This window comes from Lactuca saligna, chromosome 2 (assembly GCF_052625555.1).
Source record: "Lactuca saligna cultivar CGN05327 chromosome 2, ASM5262555v1, whole genome shotgun sequence".
Classification (NCBI taxonomy): domain Eukaryota; kingdom Viridiplantae; phylum Streptophyta; class Magnoliopsida; order Asterales; family Asteraceae; genus Lactuca; species Lactuca saligna.
The window spans coordinates 143,174,373-143,182,757 of record NC_136418.1 but is presented as its reverse complement, the minus strand read 5'-3'; the positions used below and the strand labels follow the sequence as shown (position 1 = coordinate 143,182,757).

Below are 8,385 nucleotides of genomic sequence, written 5' to 3'. Positions count from 1 at the left end.
GTGCATAGTGGCGGACTCGCCGAGTGCAGGTATGGTACTCGGTGAGTTGATGGCGGTATTCGCGACTGCTGGCTTTTCTTCAGGTGTACTCGGCGAGTAGGGCTTTCAGCTTGGTTTTTTAGTTCTTCATACTCTGCTTCCTCCAACAGTCTTTCAATCTCCAATAAATCTTTTTCTGGATCAAATACTTCTTCCAAAGCTGCAAACTTGCTGGAATCTTCAGGTATGTCTTCTTCCAATAACTCGTCAAGCATGTCGATTGAGAACGCCGTGTCGTCACTACTCCTTGAGTACTTCATAGCTTGGTCTACCTCGAATGTTACTGAGTCGTCCCCAACTCACAATGTGAGCTTTGAATCTCTCATATCTACGATGGCGCTAGCGGTGTTGAGGAAGGGTCTTCCAAGGATGATTGGTACTCGCGGATCCGCCTCCATGTCGAGAATGATGAAGTCAGCCGGGAAGACAAATTTGTCTACTTTCACTAATAAATCTTCACATATGCCTCTTGGGAAAGTAACCGTCTTGTTTGCCAAATGAATTGCCATCCGAATTGGCCTTGGCTCCGGGAGGTCCAGCTTTTTGAAGAACGAGTACGGCATAAGGTTCACACTCGCTCCAGAATCAGCTAAAGCATGAATTGCTGCCAAGTTGCCAAATTGGCAAGGTAGAGTTAAGCTCCCCGGATCACCCTTCTTCTTTGGTAATTTGTTTAGCATGGCGGCGGAGCAATTCTCATTCAATACTACTTTCTGCACTTCTTCCATCTTTCTTCTATTAGTGAGGAGTTCCTTAAGGAACTTTGCATACTTGGGCATTTGCATAACAGCTTCAATGAAAGGAATGTTTATTTGAAGAGTTTTAATATGATCAAGGAACTTCTGATATTCCTCTTCCTGCTTCTCCTTCTTGTCTCGGGCTGGGTATGGCATTGGAGGCTGGTATGGTTTCAAGGGTGGCTGATCATTAGTTTTTTAAGATGTACTCGCCGAGTCCATCGGTCCTACTTGGCGAGTAGGGCTCTCAGATTGTGAATGTTGGTTTTCAACTTGTACTTCCGTTTCTTCCTTCCGTGAGTCCTTGTTCGCTTCAGTTCGAATGGGGGCCAGGGGAGTAATAATCTTCCCACTTCTTGTGGTAACAATATTCACTTGCGCGCCTCGTGGGTTGTTCTCGGTTTTGCTAGGAAGCTCACCCGGTGACCTTTGGTTTAGTTGTTGAGCGAGTTGCCCAAGCTGAGTTTCTATATTATGGATGGATGCTTGCTGGTTCCTGAGCATTGTTCTTGTTTCTTGGATAGCAGCATTGTGGTCACTGTGTCTTTTCTCGGAAGCAGCCACAAATTTAGTTAGCATCTCTTCCAAGCTTGGCTTCTTCTCTTGCACCGGCTCCTCCTTTTGGTAAAAGCCTCTCCCTTTTTGTCTATACTTCTCCTCCTTGGCCTTCTTGTACTCTTCGTAAGGCAGCCACTCCTTCTTTTGTTTTCGCCAGTCTTCATCATACCGGTCACCGCTCGAATAGCATACTTGTGCCTTTTTGTTGCCGTGCTCATCCAAATCACAATCTCTAGTGAGGTGAGGTCCATTGCAATTCTCGCAACCCACCCGTATGGCATGGATAGTTTGATCCATTTTGTCCGTTCTTCTATCCATGGTTTTTAACATGGCCATAACCGCAGATAAATCTTCAGTGGCAGCGTATGCGGCTCCCCTCGTGACATCATTCCTAGGGTTGTGGTATTCTCTAGAGTGTTTAGAGAATTCTTCAATTAATTCTTTGATCACCGGGGGTGGCTTCTTTGTAAGTGGGCCTTGTGAGTCTAGCAGCTGCCGGGTCGTGACATTGACTCCATCATAAAAGATGGAAACTTCTTGTTGGCTATTTAGATCATGGTGTGGGCAATTTCGTAGCAGACTTTTGTACCTCTCCCATGCTTCATATAACGACTCTCCAGCTTGTTGTTCAAAATTTGCAATGGCCTTCTTGAGCTTGGCTATCTTGGATGGTGGGCAAAAGTGATCAATAAACTCTTCCTTCATTCTGGCCCAAGTAGTGACTGACCCGGGAGGAAGTGATTTGAGCCAGTCTTTAGCAGCACCCTTGAAGGTTACCGGAAGCATCCGAAGCAGCTGAGTTTCGCGGGTGACATTTGGAATGTTGAAGTAATCAGCAACATCATTTACTTCATCCAAATGTTTGTAGGCATCTTCATGATCTTTCCCGTAGAAAGGTATTTCCTTGAGTGAAGCTAGGATATGACCTTTTAGCTCAAAGGTGGCAGTTGCGGGAATTGCGGGTTGCACAAGTCCCGGGCCATGGTCGTCGCGCATCCTCTTCTTCCATTCTCCCATGGGAATTTCATCAATGTTAGCCATAGTGAATGCTAACTCTTCCTCCGATTCGGTGTCTTGTTCGTAAGTTGCCTCGTCTTCTTCCTCGGTTTCGTATCTAATCTCTTCTTGAATTGGCTCTTCAATTATTAAGGAAGCGCTTGAAGCTCCTGATTTGCTGCTCTTCTTTTTCCCGAAAACAGTCTTCAAGTTGGACAATGGTGATTTCTTTGGTGTGCTTGAACTCTCCACGTCCTTCCCTTTGTTTCTTTTCAATTCGGATTCGGGGTCTTCAAACGGGGGTACCAGTGGTGTGTTTGCTCCTCTGGTCATGAAAGTCCTGAAATTAATCAAATAAAGCGTAAAAAGAACAAAAAGATTGTAAACAAATAAAAGGAAAAAATTTCTATATAAGCTGTTACTCGCCGAGTAGGTGCGAGTGCACTCGGCGAGTATCAGTGATTTTTCAAAAAATCTAAGTTTTTAACCTAACTAAAACAGATACTAAAACCTAATTACTAGTTACTAAATTGCAATAAATGAACTTTATGCAAGTAAACTCACACAAAGGATCGAAAAAATTAGGAATTAGCTTAATTATTTAGAACCGTTCCCCGGCAACGGCGCCAAAAACTTGATGTGTGTAATTTCAACTAGTTTTATCCCTACTTTTTATTAATAATTTGAGCACACAAAGGCAGTGAACCTGTCTTTAAGTGGTATAGATTGATAAGTAAGGTATCGAACTCAGGGAACGGAAATTAAACTAATAGCTAATTTTAACTAAAACAAATAATAAAAGTAAATGGTTTTTCTCTAGTTTTGCAAGACTAGAAACTTAAGCAAACTAAATTTAACTAATTAACTAAAGCAACAACTATTCACCAAATTTGATAAAGATGTTTCTATTTAGGTTCAACCAATTCACTCCTATGGTTATTTAAGTTAAGGTAGATTAATTGCTATTGGTTACCAATGATAGTAGTTAGGTTCATGTTCATTACTCCTAACCCTTAGACAGTTAACTAGTTTAAGCGTTGATCAAGTGTTTAAACTAATTAATTCCCTAGATTAATTATTTGGATTAAATAAGATTTGTAATGGTCAATTAAGTTATTAATTCAATTAACCTCTTGTTGATGGTTTCTCAAACAAGCTCACACATTAATCTTCCTATTTTCTTATTAATCTTAGTTTCATACTCATTACTTCCAAGCATATGTTTTAGCATTCACATAGACATATGAGGTTAACAATTAAGTGATGTTCATGCAACCTAATTGCCTTCCAATTAACAGAAAATAGTAATGATTAACACATAAGGTTCTTTAACAAACTTAATTTAATAAATCACCAATAGACAATTAAACAAAATTCAATAATTAAACCATAGGATTTCTTTGGTATTCCCCAAACAGAAACAAAAACGAGTTTAGCTCATAGTTGCAGTAGAAACAAGCATAAAAACAAAGTTTATGAAAGCAAACATGTTTAATTCCTAAGTCTAAGTGGTAGAATCAACCTAATTGCTTGAATTCTTCCAACTCTTGAAGCTTAGGGTTCTTCAGCGCCTTCTGAACCTTTTAGTCGCAGCTAATCCTTCAAAATTCGCCAGGGGTTCTGTCCCATGTGATAAGGATTCGTCTTTTAAAGATATCCCAAAACAGAGGGTACTCGGCGAGTAGCAGAATCAACTCGCCGAGTAGGTCAATACTTATCCGTCTTTAGATCAGCAGTCGTATATATCTTCTGGCATCTCATCGTGTACTCGCCGAGTAATGTCGATCTACTCGCCGAGTAAGTCTCTCTTTTCATTCTTTAACCTTCACTTGCTTTCCCTTTTCTCCTTTTTGCCTCCAAGCATATCTTTTGGACTGAAAACACAATTCAAAGCATTTTAAGTACCTTTTGTCCATATTATTCTCATAACTAACCAAAAATAACCAAGAATATATGTTAAATAATTAACTAATTATATGCACATATCAGGTTGATATACTCAATTCACTATAAACAATGCTCTGATACCAATCTATCACACCCCAAAACCATGAATGGCGGAAACATTCTGGGGCGGAGGACGTTATGTACAGTATCACAACAATGAATAGTAGTAAACAAGCAACAACATCATCCACTTCATTCATAATATAATTTCATACATGTGTGTTCCGTCAAAGTTATAGACACCAAAAATATACATATCAAAATAAAAGATGAGTCTTGAACGAACTCCATCTTCTCAAAAGCCTGTCACCTGTACCTGTCTAGTGGTGAACTGAGAATACAAGTTATGTTGAAAGCGAGTATCAGCTTAATGCTGGTGAAATCATAAGTATATTAATGTCTGAGTTTGTATGAAAACGTTTGAAAGTTGTTTCTGTAAGATGTTTTGTATAATATTTGAAATCTCATAGAAAACCCTATGTTTCCTACTAACTGTAGCCTTCTACCAAGGCATGTCGTATCCGTGTGTATGTCTCTTGTTAGAGTGTGTGTTTCCCAATTCTGACTATCAATAACCAAATATATCATTACTACGTTACCGAGCACTGTGTGAATATTCACGAAGTGAATGTAATGGGAAAATATTATCGTACCCTAGTATTTGTAATAAATGACTACTGTGGAACTAACTACCTTAACACAAAAAGGTGTTCCAAATAACATGTGATCGACCTGTATCCTGCTACCGACTCTAATAAAACGACGATGTAAGACGCCGTAAGAAATGACATTTGGAACCCGTAGACTTGCAAGTCCCACTGTAGCGAGCAACAAGGTGTAGGATAGTCAATCCAGTATAGAACTATACGCAAACTCATACACTCCCCAACTAAGGAGATTCGGGATACAAGAACGGTCGTGGCTTTAAGCGCCATGACCCACTCAATGGTTCCCATAAATGCATAAATGTATATGAAATAAATGTGCTAACTGAAAGTGTAATCTTTCTCAGTCTAGCCTGTGTGTACTGAAATGTTCTGCGTGTGCTAGCTGTTGTGTATGTTCTCTCTATCTAGCATGTATAGTAATGTACTATGTGTACTAGTTGTAATGTATGTTATCTCTTTATCTAGCATGTATAGTAATGTACTGTGAGTACTACTCGAAATGACTCATGAATGAACCGACTCATTGTATGTTTCATTGTTCTAGTTATAGTATTAGTATCCTCCTGTGCTACCCCTATGGTAACTTACTAGTGATGTAACTGGTACGTATGAACATGGAAGTATACCCTTGCTACCCAAGGGTACTGAATGAATTGGAAGGACCTTTATGACTATATATGTACACATGATATATAATTAATATTTAAATGACCTTCGGACGAATACCCGATATCCCACCAGACCACATCTCAAGCGTGAAAAGGAAATAGGGTGGGCAGGCCTTCCTAAGTCTTTTAAACATTTCTTATATAGCTATACATACATAGACATGCAATTGATAATAAGTATAAAAGAGTTTAAGTAAAAGTATTTGATAAGTAAAAGAGTTTGTAAAACAGTTTGAAACAATACAGTTTGATAAACAGTTTGAACAGTAAGAAATCATTGGTTTTGTAGTTATTAATCACATGTGATTGATGTAATAACTATAAGTATTTAACTTGTATTCGCCCTATAAAGCATTTAAAAACATTTAAATAAGTGGTTAAGGGGTATGAACTCACCTGTAGTGAGTGGTACGGATGAACTGAAGATGTAGGATCGCTAGGTGACAAGTGAAGTCTTGAACACACTTTATAACCCTAGTTAATATATAATACCACATATATGTATCCAATTAGTCTTAAACTACTAATTGATAATGTTAAGACATCCTAGAACATAATAACACTTTATATAAGTGTTATAAGCCCTAAGGATTGCATCTAAGTTGTTGTGGGACAAGGCTAGTGAGTTTAGGGTTCCAAGTGACTTCATACATGAGTTTACTCTCCAATAAACTCCACACAAGGAGTTTACGGTCATAAACCCTTGAGTTTACAGTCGTGAACTCCTAAGTTTAATGTCCTTTGGTGTTTTGAAGTTCTAAATGATCCCTAGAAGCATTCCCACTTGGTGGATTAATTCTTGGAAGGGTTTAGGGCACTTATACACTCCTTTGAGGAGTTTACGGCCCCAAGGCCAATTCCCTTTGAGTTTACTGCCGTAAACTCATACGAAGAGGGATGTTTTTATGCTTTCAAGTCCCATGCTCATGTAGGATAGGTTCTAGACATTTATCTAAGGCTAATGAAGGCCTTAGGCACACTTTGGTGCCCTTCCTTGATGTTCACGGCCCAAAGACCATTTCCCTTAGAGATTACGGCCATAATCTCTCATGGGGATGGGCATTTGATGATTTAAAGTCCCTTAATTCACTAGAAGCAAATCAAGGCTATTGTCCAAGGCTTTAGGAGTGATTAAGGCACTTTTTGGCCTTTGAATTTGGAGTTCACGGTCCAAGAACTTCTTGGGCCGTGAACACCTAAATCTTGATGTTCTTGGATGATTTCTAGTCTTAACAACACTAGCATACAAGCCTAAGGTGGTTACATATCACGGGGAAAGGACTAGGCATCGTTTAACCCTTGAAAAGGAGTTTACTCCCCAAGGTGTTCTTGGGCGGTAAACTCTCAAATCTTGTTTTTTTGTTATGATTTCTATGTTATTAAGCGCTTAATAAGTTGTATAATACAACTAGAGAAAGGTACTCACGATTTGGGATGAAAACCCGAAGATCCGTGAGAGAGAAATGACTTTTCTCTAGTTGGAAATGTAACTAATGAAATAATTTGGTTAAGAATCATGTATATATAGTCCTGAGATTTTTGGCAGAAAATCTTTTTATTCACGCAATGAACTCTAATATAATAAAGTTTTGGAATAACATAGTTGCACAAAACCCTAGTGCATCCACTCTCCTGATATCTCCTTAAGTGTGAAATACTCAAACTTATATGGAAAAGTCTGAAAATTTACTGTGACTGTTTTAACTTCTATTGACTTGATAAAGTTCATACAGAATGGAAATTTCGGGTTGTCACAATATACCATCTAACTTGTTGTTTGTGTTCACCATAACCCTTTGACCGGCTATCACAGGTCAAAAGCCGGTCAAAAGGGTTATGGTGAACACAAACAATAAGTTCGATGGTATATTGAATACAAAAAAAAGGAAAGGGACCAAATGAGTACAAACGCAAAAGTTAATTACCCTCAAGAGTCATTTTCCCGAATAAAAACGTACATCACATGTGCTAAGGTGCTGTTTGTTTTTTGGAAAAAACCTCTTCAGACCTTTTATTGTTGTGCGGCACAATACACGCGCAACACTTTTCATCTCGCATCTGTTTGTTTTTAGAAGTCTCCAGAGTTAAAAACCTCTGCGCATGCCCTGTTTGGCGCAACACTTGTACTGCCTCTTCCAACCTCTTCCAGCTTTTTTTTATTCTTGCTGAATTTTTTTTATATGTTGTTGAAATTTTATTTCACTTTTTTTTTCGTTTTTTTTGTTTATTCTTGTTGAATTTTTTTTATATTGAATAATGATAATTTTTTATGAAATGTCATTATTTTTTTACTAAATATCTTTGTTTTTTTTTTTTGTTGAAATATCATTATTTTTTTACTGAATTATCATTAATTTTTGCTGAAATATTATACATTATTAAATTTTCCGTATTAAAAAACTGTTTTTGATTTATAAAATTAGTTTATTTTAATTTTTTGATATCTACTGCAGTATGCAGATGTTAAAAAAACAAACACACTTCTTATTATAGTCTGCAGCCGTTTGGTTTACCTCTTCTACAACAGAGGGTTGCAGAGGTGATCCGCAGACTTCATGAATTTTTGCTTCAAAAAAATCAAACAGCACCTAAGTCTCTCTTCTTTCGATATCTAAAGAAATTTTATTTATGAGTGTAAGTATCCTATTTTATTTTTTTTCACAACTAGATAATCATTTTTTACACACATCTACAGTTAATATTTTGGAAATATTCACATATGATCATCATGATCGATTGTAGCAAATTACAATCGGTCATAATTATTATATG

At 37.8% G+C, this 8,385-nt stretch overlaps 1 non-coding gene across 1 annotated transcript; it reads left to right on the top strand.

Moving 5' to 3' along the window:
- Positions 1 to 1,884: 1,884 nt before the first annotated feature.
- LOC145033148 (small nucleolar RNA R71) lies at positions 1,885 to 1,991 on the top strand. Its single transcript, XR_013677387.1, has one exon. It is a non-coding gene; the product is annotated as a small nucleolar RNA R71 (small nucleolar RNA).
- Positions 1,992 to 8,385: the final 6,394 nt, after the last annotated feature.